This window comes from Antechinus flavipes, chromosome 1 (genome assembly GCF_016432865.1).
Source record: "Antechinus flavipes isolate AdamAnt ecotype Samford, QLD, Australia chromosome 1, AdamAnt_v2, whole genome shotgun sequence".
NCBI classification, from domain to species: domain Eukaryota; kingdom Metazoa; phylum Chordata; class Mammalia; order Dasyuromorphia; family Dasyuridae; genus Antechinus; species Antechinus flavipes.
In genome coordinates, this window is record NC_067398.1 from 721,594,470 (window position 1) to 721,609,623 (window position 15,154).

At 42.0% G+C, this 15,154-nt stretch overlaps 3 long non-coding RNA genes across 9 annotated transcripts in view; 1 reads left to right on the plus strand and 2 right to left on the minus strand.

Moving 5' to 3' along the window:
* Positions 1-7,633: 7,633 nt before the first annotated feature.
* Positions 7,634-15,154, minus strand: part of LOC127544684 (uncharacterized) — a 68,250-nt gene continuing 60,729 nt past the window's right edge. For 6 of the 7 annotated variants that reach the window (XR_007949531.1, XR_007949536.1, XR_007949530.1 and 3 more), the window contains one exon: positions 7,634-8,437. This is a non-coding gene — a long non-coding RNA (uncharacterized LOC127544684). Of the gene's footprint in view, positions 8,438-10,487; positions 10,876-15,154 lie in introns of those variants that run through there. The other variant, XR_007949542.1, reaches the window with a different exon arrangement.
* LOC127545362 (uncharacterized) overlaps positions 8,248-15,154 on the plus strand; it is a 67,521-nt gene continuing 60,614 nt past the window's right edge. The window contains exons 1-2 of the long non-coding RNA XR_007949643.1: positions 8,248-8,331; positions 9,202-9,340. This is a non-coding gene — a long non-coding RNA (uncharacterized LOC127545362). The remainder of the gene's footprint in view (positions 8,332-9,201; positions 9,341-15,154) is intronic.
* LOC127545615 (uncharacterized) lies at positions 11,257-14,582 on the minus strand. Its single transcript, XR_007949706.1, has 3 exons — positions 14,136-14,582; positions 13,468-13,600; positions 11,257-11,470 (listed from the first exon to the last, which is right to left on the minus strand). It is a non-coding gene; the product is annotated as an uncharacterized LOC127545615 (long non-coding RNA).

Genomic DNA, 15,154 nt, shown 5'->3' on the forward strand with positions numbered 1-15,154 from the left:
AAGTTATACTTATGCTAAATTCAAAACCAAAGTTAATTGGCTAACTTTATCTCTGGAAACACTAATCAGATGAGCATCTTTCCACCTATGGACGAGCACATTAACAATCTCATATTATTAGTCACTTTCGTTGGGTCTTGCCAAATCAAACATCTCCCTGAACTTCTCATATTTGATCTTCCTTGGGCAAAATATAAATCCCTTAAGAACATGAACGGTATAACTTTTTTTGTATGTATGTCCCAAATTAGCATACTACCTACCACATATTATACACAATAAAATTTTATTCCTTCCTTTATATGTCAAAAGATATATCCCCACAGATAACGTATCAATAAAAAACAAAGAATTCAGTGGTGGTTTGAGTTTATGAAAAAACAAGAATAACAGATGAAAATAAAAACAACTTCATGGATTTTAGGTGAGAATCATCAAAGTATTTGCAGCCTATGTAAAAATATTTCAGAAATTAGTAGGGAAAATAGCAGTTGGAATTCATATATACTCGAGAGAATAAGGAATATCCTCTAATTCCCCAATTAATTACAAAAAGTTAATATATTTTTGTTGAATAAATGAATAAATAAATGAAAACTCTCATGAATAATGCCTTAATCACTTTTAAAAAATCACTGGGTCTTTGCATGAATGACTAAAACCAGAATATCTATAAAGATGATACCTTGAGATTGTTTAAACACAATGTCACATCCTGTGCAGTTATGGCTAGCACAGCAAAGTTCCAGGAGTTCAGCCATTAAATTGTGGTTGAGTCCAGTGGTAAAAGAATCCTTAATGGGATTTGACACTAGCTATGGGAAATGGGAGAGTTTCCACATAATTCTTAATATTCCATTCCACTGTTATCCAAGGGATAAAACTGAGAGGTTCAGATATTCTGAAAATCTGGAGTTCCCACATTTCACCGATTGTATTAGTAGCAATGTCCTCCAAAGTCAATAGTAGCAGCCTCAAAATAGCAATAGTCAATTGCATTATGGGGAACCAGCCTATCTATAGAAGTGGAATTTTACAAATTAGGCAGAAAGAATGCCCAATATACTAAGGAGGGTTGAAACATCACTTTAATTTACAAATATGACTATAACACATTAATAAGGAAGCTTATTCAAATCTATTGTTCCCAGAACTGGAAGTGTTAGACTGCTCCACAAAAATTCTTGGAGGTATAGCCACAATGGCAGAGTAAAGACAGGGACTCATTCAAGCTCTTCCCCCCTGCCCCCCGAAATCCTTCAAATTCCTCTAATAATGACTTCAAATACATTTTAGTGTCAGAACTCACAAAAAGATGGAGAAGAACAATTTTCCAGCCAAAGACAACTTGGAGAGTCAGCAGGAAAGATCTGTTCTAGCAGGGTGAGATCGAGTGCAGTGATGGCCCAGATCAAGCCAGCACAGCCACAGTTCTAGCCCAATGCCAGCAAACAAGGAACAAGGCCTCTGAATCAGTAATTGCATTCGTAGTTTCAAGACCTCTCAGCCCAAAGACCCCAAAGATGACTTGAAAAGTTGGCAGGAAAGGTTAGTCTCATTAGAGTGAAAGGTCCTTGGGAAACAAGCAAATGGTGGCGGTTAAGGCAAAAGAAACAGCTTCTGGAGGCTGAAGCCCACAAATAGTAAAATGATGGAACTGGTCAGAAGGAGGTCTCTTTTGTTTTAGCACACTAGAACTTACAGTCACATTGCAGCTGGCAATCTTCTCACAGTTATAAGGCAGAAAAGTGCTTGTGATTACTCAAACACACTTCTTTTTAGATCATTGACACATTGGAAGAATGACAATTTACAGGTCCCCAGGATCATCTTTGAAAACAGCCGCACAAAACCCCTGAAGCTTGGGGCATTTGAGGATTCAACTTTTAACTGATAACTTTAAAAAATATATTCTTTTTGGTGCAGGGGACAGAGAATTAGTCTTGGAAGACATGGATTCAATGCTTGCCTCTCGCATATTGGTTGGTAAATATGGACAAGACAGTTATACATTCAGCGTCCCAGGCAATTCTCTAAGATTATATCTTACAGAAGCACAGCCAATGCATCAGCAAGAGTTTCAATAGGAATTTCCAACACCTCTGAAGTAAGAAGCTGGAAAGTGAGAAGTGAACCTCTGAGATTTGTTCCTCCGTTATCATGGATACTAGAGGTTAAGGAATGATGTAGATGAATAAGTATATGAATGGTCCACTTAGTTCCATCTAGCAGCAATGAGGAATAAGCTTGCAATATAAGAAAAGCATAAAATTTCTTCCTCTAGAATATAGAGTATTCAGTAGAGGATTCCCTACCATTGTGTCCACAAATGTGGCTCCCCCCTCACTCCTTCCTAATGTAGCTCAATGGTCCAGGATGTCCTGCATCCACCATTTCTCATCACTAGAATATCCCTGGCATATGTTTGTATAATCTGGGATTTGCCCATTCTACTTTCTGGTCACTAGAACTATACTTGTGTATAATTTCCTCTGTTCAGGCAAAGATCATCCTAACTGCTCCCTACTTTTGTAGCCAGTTGGACTTCTGGGAGATAGAACACTTCCTGTAAATAATGACTGAGTCTAATCTGAAGCTTCACTTCAAAGCCTAACAATGTCATCTGTATTTCCTGAGATAAAATACTTTTGATAGATTTTAAAATGGCAAAACTTGGAGAAAACAACAAAACACACTCATTTTCTTCCCCTTAGATGACAGGTGGAGAGAGCTTGCAGATGAAGGATGCTGAATATACTGTCAGAAGCATTCATTTTTAGCACAGCATTTTTGCTAAGAGGATTCACTGTGTAGTATTTTGAGAAATGTCTAGTGCAAAAAAAGGGCATCAATAATATGTGTGCACACACATGTGCACGTGTCTGAAGTTGGAAAGGTTTGGGATACAACTAAGACATCATCCAGCTGTTCCCGGAGTCCTTTTTCTTGATTTCTTCTTCAATCCTGGCTCTCTGTGCAAATTTTTCATTAATATCTAAAGTTACCTTCATGGGGGGAAGTCTCAACATAAAGTATGGAATAGTCAGGAGCCAGATGTCAGACCTTGGGGAATTTTTACCTTGAGGAAATAAGGGAAATGAATGAAAAAGCATTTATTAAACACCAAATGTATGCCAAACCCTCTACTAAGCACTGGAGATATATATATCTATAGAAAACAAAAGAAACCCTTCCCTTAATAGGTTTACATTCCAATGGGAATATTGAAATAAAACATAGTGGAGGAGGAGCCACAGTGGTGCACTTTGGTTACAGAGGAGTAAATGGGGGCAGAATGGAGCAGACTGACCTCTACGCCAGAGCAATGGCAGAGTTGATTTAACTGATCATGGTTCCAGGAGTGACAGAGGATTCATAATGGGAGCAGGAGGGAGGAGGAATCTGGGCAGGTGTGAAGCAGAGGAAAAGAAAATAAGGAAAAGGAGAAACATCTCTACTCAACTCAGACGAGAGGAGCAGTAGCTACGTGTGCTCATTGACCTTGCAAGTAAAAAAGGAAAAAGGGAAGTTATCAGGTTCTTGCTTCCTGGAGAAGGGAGAAGAAATGAAGACCAACTGGCAAACTAGAGCAGCCCCACCTCCTGCTTTTGGTCAAACTGTCGCATGCTTCTAATCACCTGCTAAGACCCAAAGGGTTAACCCAATCCCATGCCTTCCCCTCAGCCTCCTGTTACCTCCCGTCACCAGCTTGCCAGTAGGAATTCCAGATAAAACCTCAAGACTGACAAGAGAAGTCAAACTCTGTTGCTCCTGCCACACACACCCCAAATATTCCTCTGCTGCCAGGAGATACATGGGGGAGCAATGAGCTTTTCTACTGCTTCCTCCCATTCAAAAAGGTAGAAATAATCATTTGTTAGCCAAGGAAGGCAGAGCTAGGACATCCTGTAACAAGACAAAAACATGTCTATATGCAGCTGGTAAGGAGCCAGTGGAGAAAGACTGAAAACGCATGCGACAGGGAATAGGGCTAGAATAAGGGCTATAGCACAAGGGAGAAATTTAATAAAGGCACAGGCAGAGAATGAAGACTTACCAAAGAGAAGGGACTGGATGGTACCGTGGAAAGGCCAGACTGTCAGAGGACCTGGGGTTGAACTCCGACTCATCACTTATTGTGTAACCTTGGAAAAGTCGATGTAAAAACCATCTACCTCAAAGATTCATCAAAATATTCTTTAACTGGCGTAACTATCAAGGGATGGGCCTCAAATCTCCTTTGCCCTCAGGTTCCACTCTCCGATTTCTGCCATACAAGAAGGAAAGGGGACCAGCCATGTCTGCTCACTGGGATGCTGGCTCAGGGCTACTTGGATACGTTCAGTCATGGGACAATGACACCGCTTGTCGAGAGACTTTTTAGAAAGTTGTGATAATGGCTTCCAAGACTCTGTGAAGCTTTTGACTATTTAGTTTTAAAATGTTCTTTTGAATAAATGACACCCATACTGCCTTTAAAAAAAATCGGGACAGTTATGTGGTATAGTAGATAGATCACCAACCATGGAGTCAGGAGGACATGAGTTCACATTCACCTTCAGACACTTGACATTTCCTAGTTGTGTGACCATAGGCAAGACACTTAACCCTGGATTGCCTTGCAACACACACAAACACACACAAGAATTTCAACCATCATCCTATAATGCCATGAATTTTTTTTGTTTTTTTTGTTTTTGATAATAGTAGACATAAGCTTTTGGCCCTATGTCCTCAATCTTAAAAAAATAGTGACTCCCGAGATCCCTTCCTACCTTGATTTAGTGTTGAAACATCTTCCTATATGATAAAAAGGGTAAAGAGAAGAGATGGTGATTCTGAACTTATAGAGAAATTGAGGAAGCACTTTCAGGATTCACCAAAATTTTTGAAGCACTTGGGGATTTCTCAAGATTGTTAAGAGAATAACTTGCCACCTGAAATAAGCATGCAAAGTAGGGAAGAGAGGTGCTTGAGGACTTGAGTAAACAAAAGCACTATAGAGTAACCACTATGGAAAATTTGGGATTTGCCTCCGAGTTTTCATTTTACTGTGAGTTTTACTAATTTTAGCTAAGTGTATGCAATGCTTAAAACCCTGCTGAAATTCATAATCTTCAGAAGACTTTATTAGTATTAGAAGATGTCAAATTCCTGCATTCATTATACATTCAAGATTTCTCTCCAATATGAACATTTTAATATAAACATAAAAACTATACTTCTAAGGGAAAGCTTTACCCACCCTATTATTTGTAAAACTGTTGCGGGAATTTTCTGGTGTTTGGTAACATGTGGGCTCCCGTGAAGGGACTTTTCACATTTATAAAGCTCCTCTCCATTGTGAACTCTCTGTATTAAGATGGGTCCTTCTAATGGAGGATTTCCCTGATTAATTCATGTTTTCCTCTCACGTGAACTCTTTGATGTACAGTTTAAGAGCTGTGTTCAAGCAGAAAGCCTTTCCACATTCACTAAACTGAGGAGGTTTCTCTCCAGTATGAACTCTGTGATATACAAGAAGATGCGTTTTTCAGAGGAAGGATGTTCTACATTCTACCTATATATAAGGTTTTTCTCCACTATGAATCCATTAGTGTTGCATAAGTTTTTTGTTTGCTTTTTCAAATAAGGCCTTCCCACAATCTGTGTGCATGCATAAGGTTTCTCTGGTGTAAATTCTCTGGGATCAAACAAGTTCCTTCATCTGAAAGAAGGTTTTCCTACACTGTGTGCATTGTTCAGGTTTATTGTAATAACCGTGTTAGCACCCTTAGAATCAGCCAGAGTCAGGATAAGCAAAAGTCCTTAGTCTTTATTCTTGGTCTTTAGGGGTAGAAGTGAAGGGGTTGGAAGCAGGATCTCTGCAACCTTCCTTTTTCCTTGTCTACAGCCAAAGTGACTCTTGCTCGTCTTACTCCACCCCCAGTCCCTCCTACAATTCTCTGTATACACCAATCATCGAGCCAGCACAGGATAGTGGTAAGGACCATTTTCCAAGCATATGCCCATAGAGTATTGTCCAATTGGTAGTTAACCTCAAGTGCTCGGCTGTCCTGACCTCAGTGCATTGAGTCAAGAGTTTCAGCCCTCTACATCTCCTGCTTTCTTTTGTTTTAGAACACAGGTAGTCATGCCATCTCTGACTTCTCAGGAAAGGAAGGGAAAACACCAAAAAGGAGGTGATTACGCTCCCTGACTTCTCAGGAAGGGAAGTGAAAAACACCAAAGAGAAGTGGGGATTGCGAACAGGTTTCTGGGCTGAAGGGTTTTATTAGAAACAGGTATGCACAAACCCATCAGCATGGGAGGTATTACACAAGCACATATCAATATTGCACAAGCTAGTAGTGATGACTCTCCGCACAACCACTGCAGGCTCAATGTGGTACAACAAACGTCAATTGTACATGCAAGTAGTGATATAACAAACAATATGAATCACCATAGTGTTGTAAAAGATGTCCAGAAGTCCTAGAAGAAGGGTATGTAAACAACAGTCACACATACACCTTCTTCAGCAGCCAAGAGATAGTCCAAAATCAATCTATTGTGCATTGCTTCACATGTCATGGGATCCAATGATTCCCACAAGTTTTTGAAGTCCTGCAACAGGCTTATCATATCTCAGAGAATCCAATGATTCCTGAGGGTTTTGAAGTTCTACAATTGTTGATGTCCATGAGTCAAACGCCATAACTGCCATGCTCATTCAGTGGTGAGCACAGTCAGCAATGGAACGACCAGATCTTTCTTGGGTCTTCTTCCTTCCAAGGTGTGCTCCATCTCTCTCTGATGGACAAGGTGAATATGGCTCATTGGCACCCATCTGATTCCTTCTCCATTTGTGGAGATAACAGCAAACCCTCTCCCCCAAGCAGTTTATCTATCCGGTCCCTTCCATTCACCACTTTCTGAGCCTCTCCACATCACCTGGCGATTAAAGATAATGGAGAGGCTCGCACTGGACACTGCCCTTCCGGTGGGTTATAAAATCTGCCTGCCACAGCCAATGCACCTTGTCAAACATCAAGAAATAATATAAAGAGCTAGATTTACAAGTTCTCTAGGGTTGCCTGTGGCTCCCCCTTACTTTTGTTTTCAGAGGAGCATCTTAATGTCTCTGTTTCTCTTCTCTACTATTGCCTGTACTTGAGGATTAAAAGGTATGCTAGTGGTGTGTAAAATCTTACACTGTACACAAAAGTGTGCAAAATGTTCAGAAGAATATGCAGGTCCATTGTCTGTTTTCCTTGCTTGTGGCGCACCCATAATTGCAAATGCTTGTATAAGGAATTCAGTGATCACTCAGGCTGTCTCTTTTGCTGCTGGTATTGTAAAAGTGAATCCTGAAAAGGTGTCTACCACAACATGGAAAAAAGACAGAGGACCAAAAGATTTATAATGGGTCAAATCCATTTGCCACATTTCAATGGGTCTCAAACCACAAGGGTTCTTCTCTGGAGGCAGTGTAGGAGCATGGAAGGGAAAGCAAGGTGTACAGGTTTTTACTATGCTCCTACCTTCCTCTCTTGTTATTCCAAATTATAAGCGTAAAGCTCGAGCAGCCTGATGATATTTAGAATGAGATTCTTGGGCTGCCTTTCAAAGTGTGCCCCATCTCTTTCTGATGGACAAGGTGAATATGGCTCATTGGCACCCATCTGATTCCTTCTCCATTTGTGGAGATACAAGCAAACCCTCTCCCCCAAGCAGTTAACATATCGGGTCCCTTCCATTCACCACTTTCTGGGCCTCTCCACATCACCTGGCGATTAAAGATAATGGAGAGGCTCGCACTGGACACTGCCCTTCCGGTGGGTTATAAAACCTGCCTGCCAGAGCCAATGCACCTTGTCAAAAATCAAGAAATAGTATAAAGAGCTAGATTTACAAGTTCTCTAGGGTTGTCTGTGGCTCCCCCTTACTTTTGTTTTCAGAGGAGCATCTTAATGTCTCTGTTTCTCTTCTCTACTATTGCCTGTAGTTGAGGATTAAAAGGTATGCTAGTGGTGTGTAAAATCTTACACTGTGCACAAAAGTGTGCAAAATGTTTAGAAGTATATGCAGGTCCATTGTCTGTTTTCCTTGCTTGTGGCGCACCCATAATTGCAAATGCTTGTATAAGGAATTCAGTGATCACTCAGGCTGTCTCTTTTGCTGCTGGTATTGTAAAAGTGAATCCTGAAAAGGTGTCTACCACAACATGGAAAAAAGACAGAGGACCAAAAGATTTATAATGGGTCAAATCCATTTGCCACATTTCAATGGGTCTCAAACCACAAGGGTTCTTCTCTGGAGGCAGTGTAGGAGCGTGGAAGGGAAGGCAAGGTGTACAGGTTTTTACTATGCTCCTACCCTCCTCTCTTGTTATTCCAAATTGTAAGCGTAAAGCTCAAGCAGCCTGATGATATTCAGAATGAGATTCTTGGGCTGCCTGAAATAAAGGAGTATTGACCAACATGGTTAGAAGGCTGTCTGCCTTTGAATTACCATTCAAAATACCATCTCTCTGATGGACAAGGTGAATATGGCTCATTGGCACCCATCTCATTCCTTCTCCATTTGTAGAGATACAAGGAAACTCTCCCCCCATATCTGGTCCCGTCCATTCACCACTTTCTGGGCCTCTCCACATCACCTGGCGATTAAAGATAATGGAGAGGCTTGCACTGGACACTGCCCTTCCCGTGGGTTATAAAACCTGCCTGCCAGAGCCAATGCACCTTGTCAAACATCAAGAAATAGTATAAAGAGCTAGATTTACAAGTTCTCTAGGGTTGCCTGTGGCTCCCCCTTTCTTTTGTTTTTGGAGGAGCACCTTAATGTCTCTGTTTCTCTTCTCTACTATTGCCTGTATTGAGGATTAAAAGGTATGCTAGTGGTGTGTAAAATCTTACACTGTGCACAAAAGTGTGCCAAATGTTTAGAAGCATATGCAGGTCCATTGTCTGTTTTCCTTGCTTGTGGCACACCCATAATTGCAAATGCTTATATAAGGAATTCAGTGACCACTCAGGCTGTCTCTTTTGCTGCTGATATTGTAAAAGTGAATCCTGAAAAGGTGTCTACCACAACATGGAAAAAAGACATACGACCAAAAGTTATAATGGGTCAAATCCATTTGCCACATTTCAATGGGTCTCAAACCACAAGGGTTCTTCTCTGGAGGCAGTGTAGGAGTGTGGAAGGGAAGGCAAGGTGTACAGGTTTTACTATGCTCCTACCTTCCTCTCTTGTTATTACAAATTGTAAGCATAAAGCTCGAGCAGCCTGATATTTAGAATGAGTTTCTTGGGCTGCCTTTCAAGGTGTGCCCCATCTCTTTCTGATGGACAAGGTGAATATGGCTCATTGGCACCCATCTGATTCCTTCTCCATTTGTGGAGATACAAGCAAACCCTTTCCCCCAAGCAGTTAACATATCGGGTCCCTTCCATTCACCACTTTCTGGGCCTCTCCACATCACCTGGCGATTAAAGATAATGGAGAGGCTCGCACTGGACACTGCCCTTCCGGTGGGTTATAAAACCTGCCTGCCAGAGCCAATGCACCTTGTCAAACACCAAGAAATAGTATAAAGAGCTAGATTTACAAGTTCTCTAGGGTTGTCTGTGGCTTCCCTTACTTTTGTTTTCAGAGGAGTATCTTAATGTCTCTGTTTCTCTTCTCTACTATTTCCTGTACTTGAGGATTAAAAGGTATGCTAGTGGTGTGTAAAATCTTACACTGTGCACAAAAGTGTGCAAAATGTTTAGAAGTATATGCAGGTCCATTGTCTGTTTTCCTTGCTTGTGGCGCACCCATAATTGCAAATGCTTGTATAAGGAATTCAGTGACCACTCAGGCTGTCTCTTTTGCTGCTGATATTGTAAAAGTGAATCCTGAAAAGGTGTCTACCACAACATGGAAAAAAGACATACGACCAAAAGATTTATAATGGGTCAAATCCATTTGCCACATTTCAATGGGTCTCAAACCACAAGGGTTCTTCTCTGGAGGCAGTGTAGGAGCATGGAAGGGAAAGCAAGGTGTACAGGTTTTTACTATGCTCCTACTTTCCTCTCTTGTTATTCCAAATTATAAGCGTAAAGCTCGAGCAGCTTGATGATATTTAGAATGAGATTCTTGGGCTGCCTTTCAAAGTGTGCTCCATCTCTTTCTGAGGGACAAGGTGAATATGGCTCATTGGCACCCATCTGATTCCTTCTCCATTTGTGGAGATACAAACAAACCCTTTCCCCCAAGCAGTTAACATATCGGGTCCCTTCCATTCACCACTTTCTGGGCCTCTCCACATCACCTGGCGATTAAAGATAATGGAGAGGCTCGCACTGGACACTGCCCTTCTGGTGGGTTATAAAACCTGCCTGCCACAGCCAATGCACCTTGTCAAACATCAATTAGTAGTATGAAGAGCTAGATTTACAAGTTCTCTAGGGTTGCCTGTCCACTGTGTGTGTGGACCTGCAAGATATCAATCTTACCTGGATGCTTTCTCACTTGCTCTTGAAGTTCCTAAAAGAGCTGATATATATTAGAGGTTACAAATTTTATTTGGGCTATGGCAATTTTTTGTACCACACCTACTGAACAGGCTAAATCAGATAGTCTATTATCCCTCCTGGATAATAAGTAAGAGCTAGAATGATCGCATACAATTCATTCTGCTGAGTGGACTGAAAAGGAATTCTGAGTACTCTCTTTACAGTTAAGTCACAAGAGTATACAGCACAAATATTCCGTTTGGATGCATGTGTAAAGAGAGTTGGTCCTTTAAGAGGACCTTTAAAAACCTTTTCTTCAAGAATCCACTGTCAATTATGTAATAGTCTGGTTCTCTTTAATGGAGTCCCGTGTGTAAAATTTGGAGCCATAGCTGGCTCCAAATAGCTAATAAAATTTGCCACTCTGGGATGGTTTCACAGCATACATTAATTTGTGCATTAGTATAAATGGTGTATATCTTATCCCAGTTAATTGTACTGCTCGCTCAATGGCTTTTAATAAAATTCTAGCCATAGGCACTGCGTAAAGATTAAGAGTTTGTTCTGGTTGTGTTGGGAGGTTCACCCATTCTATCACACACTGTCTGCTTGATGAAGGACTGCTGTGGGTGCCTCTTGTGTAGCAAAAACGGATATTTCCAAGGGTTTTTGAATGACATTCAACCACATTGGATAAAGTCAGTTCAAGTTCTCTGAAAGACTTGTGAGCTTTTTTTGTAAGCTGGCGTGGTGAGTTTAAAACAGTGTCTCTCCTTAAAGTGTCATTTAATGGTTGTAATTGATAGGTAGTCAATCCTAACCCTCGACACATCCCTTAGATAAGAGCTGTAGTCAGGCAGAAAGTCTTCCCATAGTCATTACGTTCTTAAGATCTTTCACAGTATGGATAATCTGATGTCAAATGAGGTCTATCTTCCAACTGTCTGGAATTGTCTGTTTGATTTCAGACCTCCTGTCCCAACCTGAAAGAGATAAAAATGTAAATATTCCATTTCCTGCTGCATTACACTTAATCATATCTCCTATCGCCTCAATCAATAAAGATGATCAAATAATAAAATATACAACATAGGACACATTAGCTTTGTGTACTATAATGAGCTTTTACACTTTAAAATAAGCTTCTATACCAACACTACAAGAAAGTCTAAGATAGAAAAGAAACTCTCACATTCATCAAATCATTCATACCAGCACTTTTCTGATTAAAAAAATCAACAGGTTCTATTGGAGAATGTCTAAGATACATTCCTCTAACACAATATTACCTCACTTTAAAAAATGACAAATATGAAGAGTTTAGCGAAGCAAGGAAAGACTTAGGTGAAGTATTAAAGGGAAATAAGAAGAGTAAACAAAATATACGATGACAACAAAAATACAACATAATATGTAATTATAAGGACAAAGGATGGTCCCAGAGTAGAGCTGAGAACATGTACCTCCCTCCCTTCATGGCAGAAGTGGAAGATTCCCAGTATGGAACAATGTATACGTATATTAAATAAAGAGGTGACAATTTGTTAGTTTTCAATTCGTTTCTTTTTTTTCTTCTTTTTTAACCTTATAAGGAAAAGCTTGTTTAATAGGGGAGTAGGAAGAGGTATATTTAGAAATAATTGTGAAGTAAAAATAAAATAGATTGATAATAATAACGGTTTAAATGGTGCAAGATTCCTTGAAGGATATAATGCAAGTCTTTTTTTTAATTAGAAAACTAGTAAATATGTATTTATTCAGAAAATATTATTAGAGAAGTGGCTACTTGTCAGGCATGTTAAGGTGAGGTCTCCTCTCTCGTATGCATTAGCATAGATGTTTGCCAAAGTCCCTTCCAATTCTGAAATTAAGTATCAGGGCAGGGCATGCAGAAGAGGTAAACTAATGCTTATTCAATGGGTTTGTTACTCTTGTGGCAGCAAAGAACAAGTTGGGGGGTTTCATAAACAGTGAAATGCTCCAGACATACATTTTTCCACATATGTTCATGTCTTCAAGTCCTAGAACACTGGAGGAACTCTTGGATGAGAATCTGAATCACTTAAAAGAGTCTGGCCTAGATCCACGCAGGGAAGAATGTGTAGATAAAAAATGCCTAGTGTCCACACCCTAACATGCAGCACTTGGGCAACATTCAGAATTCATCCCACAGTGCAATTTTAAAGCTTAGAACTACAGTTTTTGTATAACTATGTATACATATATTGGTTTTAACATATACTTTAACATATTTGACATGTATGGGACTACCTGCCATATAGGGGAGGGAGTGGGAGGAAGGAGAGGCAAAGGTGGAACAGAAGGTTTTGCAAGGGTCAAAGTTGAACAATTACCCATGTATATGTTTTGTAAATAAAAAGCTAAAATAAAAAAAAATAAATTTTAAACTAGTTTTTGTGACCTTTTATATTTATTCAAATCTTAGAAGGATGGACACTGCAAAAGGGTAATAAGTTGTTCTAATAACTGAAAAGGAGAAAAGGCTGAAATGCCTTTGGGAAATGAAACGTCCCCTTAATGTCCCCAGACTTCTCCCTGACACAAAGATTCGTATCTTACATACAAATATTCTACACAGGTGTTGATGACACATATAAGAAGAATTTCAAGTATTAAATATATAAAATCACTCTATCAAAGGCCTTTGATTTCATTAAGTATGAAAACTACTTTCCTCCACCAATACTGGCTGCAACTCATCTAGAATTTTAGAGTTTTACTTACCGAAGGTTGAGAAAGAGTCACTGATAAGGCTCATACTCACATAGTTACCATCAGAGGTAAGGCATAGAGCATTACTAAATTCACAAGGAAAGATTAAAAATTTGTCAGAGAAACTGTCTGCCTATAACGGATAAATGGTCCAAGAATATAAAGAGAAAAATCCAAATGGGAAAAGAAACACAAATTTAAAAGTCAAATGAAAAATCGCTCAAACCTTACTAATCAATCAACTGACCATGAATTGGAACAATTGCCCCCAAATGCGGTTTAACAACATGACGTGATTCCAGCGCAGGAGGAAAAGCGGCCTTTGTCACTCGGGCCGCCAGGGTCCTCCCGGATCCAGCCGCTTTTCTGACCCCGAGGCCCTGCGGGATTATACAAAGAGGGGTCAGTCCGCCAGGGCCGGGCTCGGTGCTAAGCGTGAACTACACGCACACATGCGCACACACAGGCCCGCATAGATGGGAGACGGAGGGAAGGGGGAGGAATAATTAGCAGCGGGAAGGTCCGGAATAAGGGGATGGGAAAGGAGTCCCGCGGAAGCTTTTCTGCGGTAGCTGTCCCGAAAAAGGAGTCTCGCGGAAGCTTTTCTGCGGTAGCTGCCCCGAAAAAGGAGTCCCGCGGGAGGAGACGGACTGGCGGGGGTGGGGGGGAAACAAGGGAGAAAATGGCAGGAACAGAGGGGAGTTTAAACGAATGTTCCGCCCCTGAGGAAAGCCAGACCCCTGCACCTTTCCGTGACTCCCCACAGGGACCCCTCCCCTTTGGGTCCCGCATGCAGGGCGGGCAGGGTGTTGGCTGACGCGCCGCTGACTGGCGGGACTGGGCGCCAGATCCCAAGGTCGTGGGTCCCAAAAGAGCCCCGGCCCCAGGACCTCTGAAGGGGGAGCCCCCACTTACCGAGGAAGAGTCAGGGGGGACGGAGCCTGGCGGCCATTTCTCCTCCTCGGAGCCTCACCTGGAGAGGGAGCGATAAAGGGGCAGGAAGGAGGGTCTCATCCCTGTGACTGCCCCGACACCGAGCCCGGAGGGGCCTGGGAGGAGAGGGGTCACTCGGGCTCCGGAGGGAGCGGCTCTGGGGGGGGAGCGGGAAGCCCGGGAAGGGGGGCCCGCAGGGAGGAACCAAAGCGGGGAGGTGCGGGGGGAAGGTCTTCGGGAGGCGGCTCCAAGGTCTAGGCGAGAAGAGCGAAGGGAGCACGGACCGGGGCGGTTCCCACGATGCTAGAGCGGCCCTTACAGGCTTCCGCACCACAAGCGGCGCCTTCAGCAGCGCCTCCTCTGGGGCGACTCTGCGGCGATGGCAGGATTCCCGGCAGGGGGAGAGCGCTAGAGCCCCGACTTCCGGTTCCGGGAAAGCACGTGAAGGGAACCACGTGGGATGCCAAGTTCTGCCCCCTGCGGCCACGCGGCCTTTTGGGCTATGGGTTTCTCCCAGAATGCTCTCTGGCCCTAAGAGCTTCGAGGGAGGTGGGAATTCAGAGATCTCACACTAAACCCTGAAATTTCCCAAACGTGTGAACTCCAGTGAGTAAAGGGGCAACAAGCACCAGCATTGAATGAATTCCTTCTACTCAGTCCCTTGTTTCAGGTTCTGGCCCAAAACTCCTTCTTGTGAGATCGGATCGATCATCTATCGCCTCTAACGAGTCAGCAGCTTGTAAAGTTCCAACATTTCTACTAAGCAAAATTAGCGGCAAAAATGTGAGTATGTGTTTCTTTCTCAAAGGAAGACTTTTGGATAATTCCTGTTGTTGAGAAAGGAGGGTGAGAGATCCCCAGGTTGGTGTCTCAGGTTTTTGTGAAAGAACTCGCAGTCCTGATCTGCTGGCCAGGTTTGTGGCGGAAAATGGATTTATTACACTGAGAAACAGCTTCCCTCGGGGCCAAACCCAGAAAGAATTAGCAAAGCTTCGGGGGAC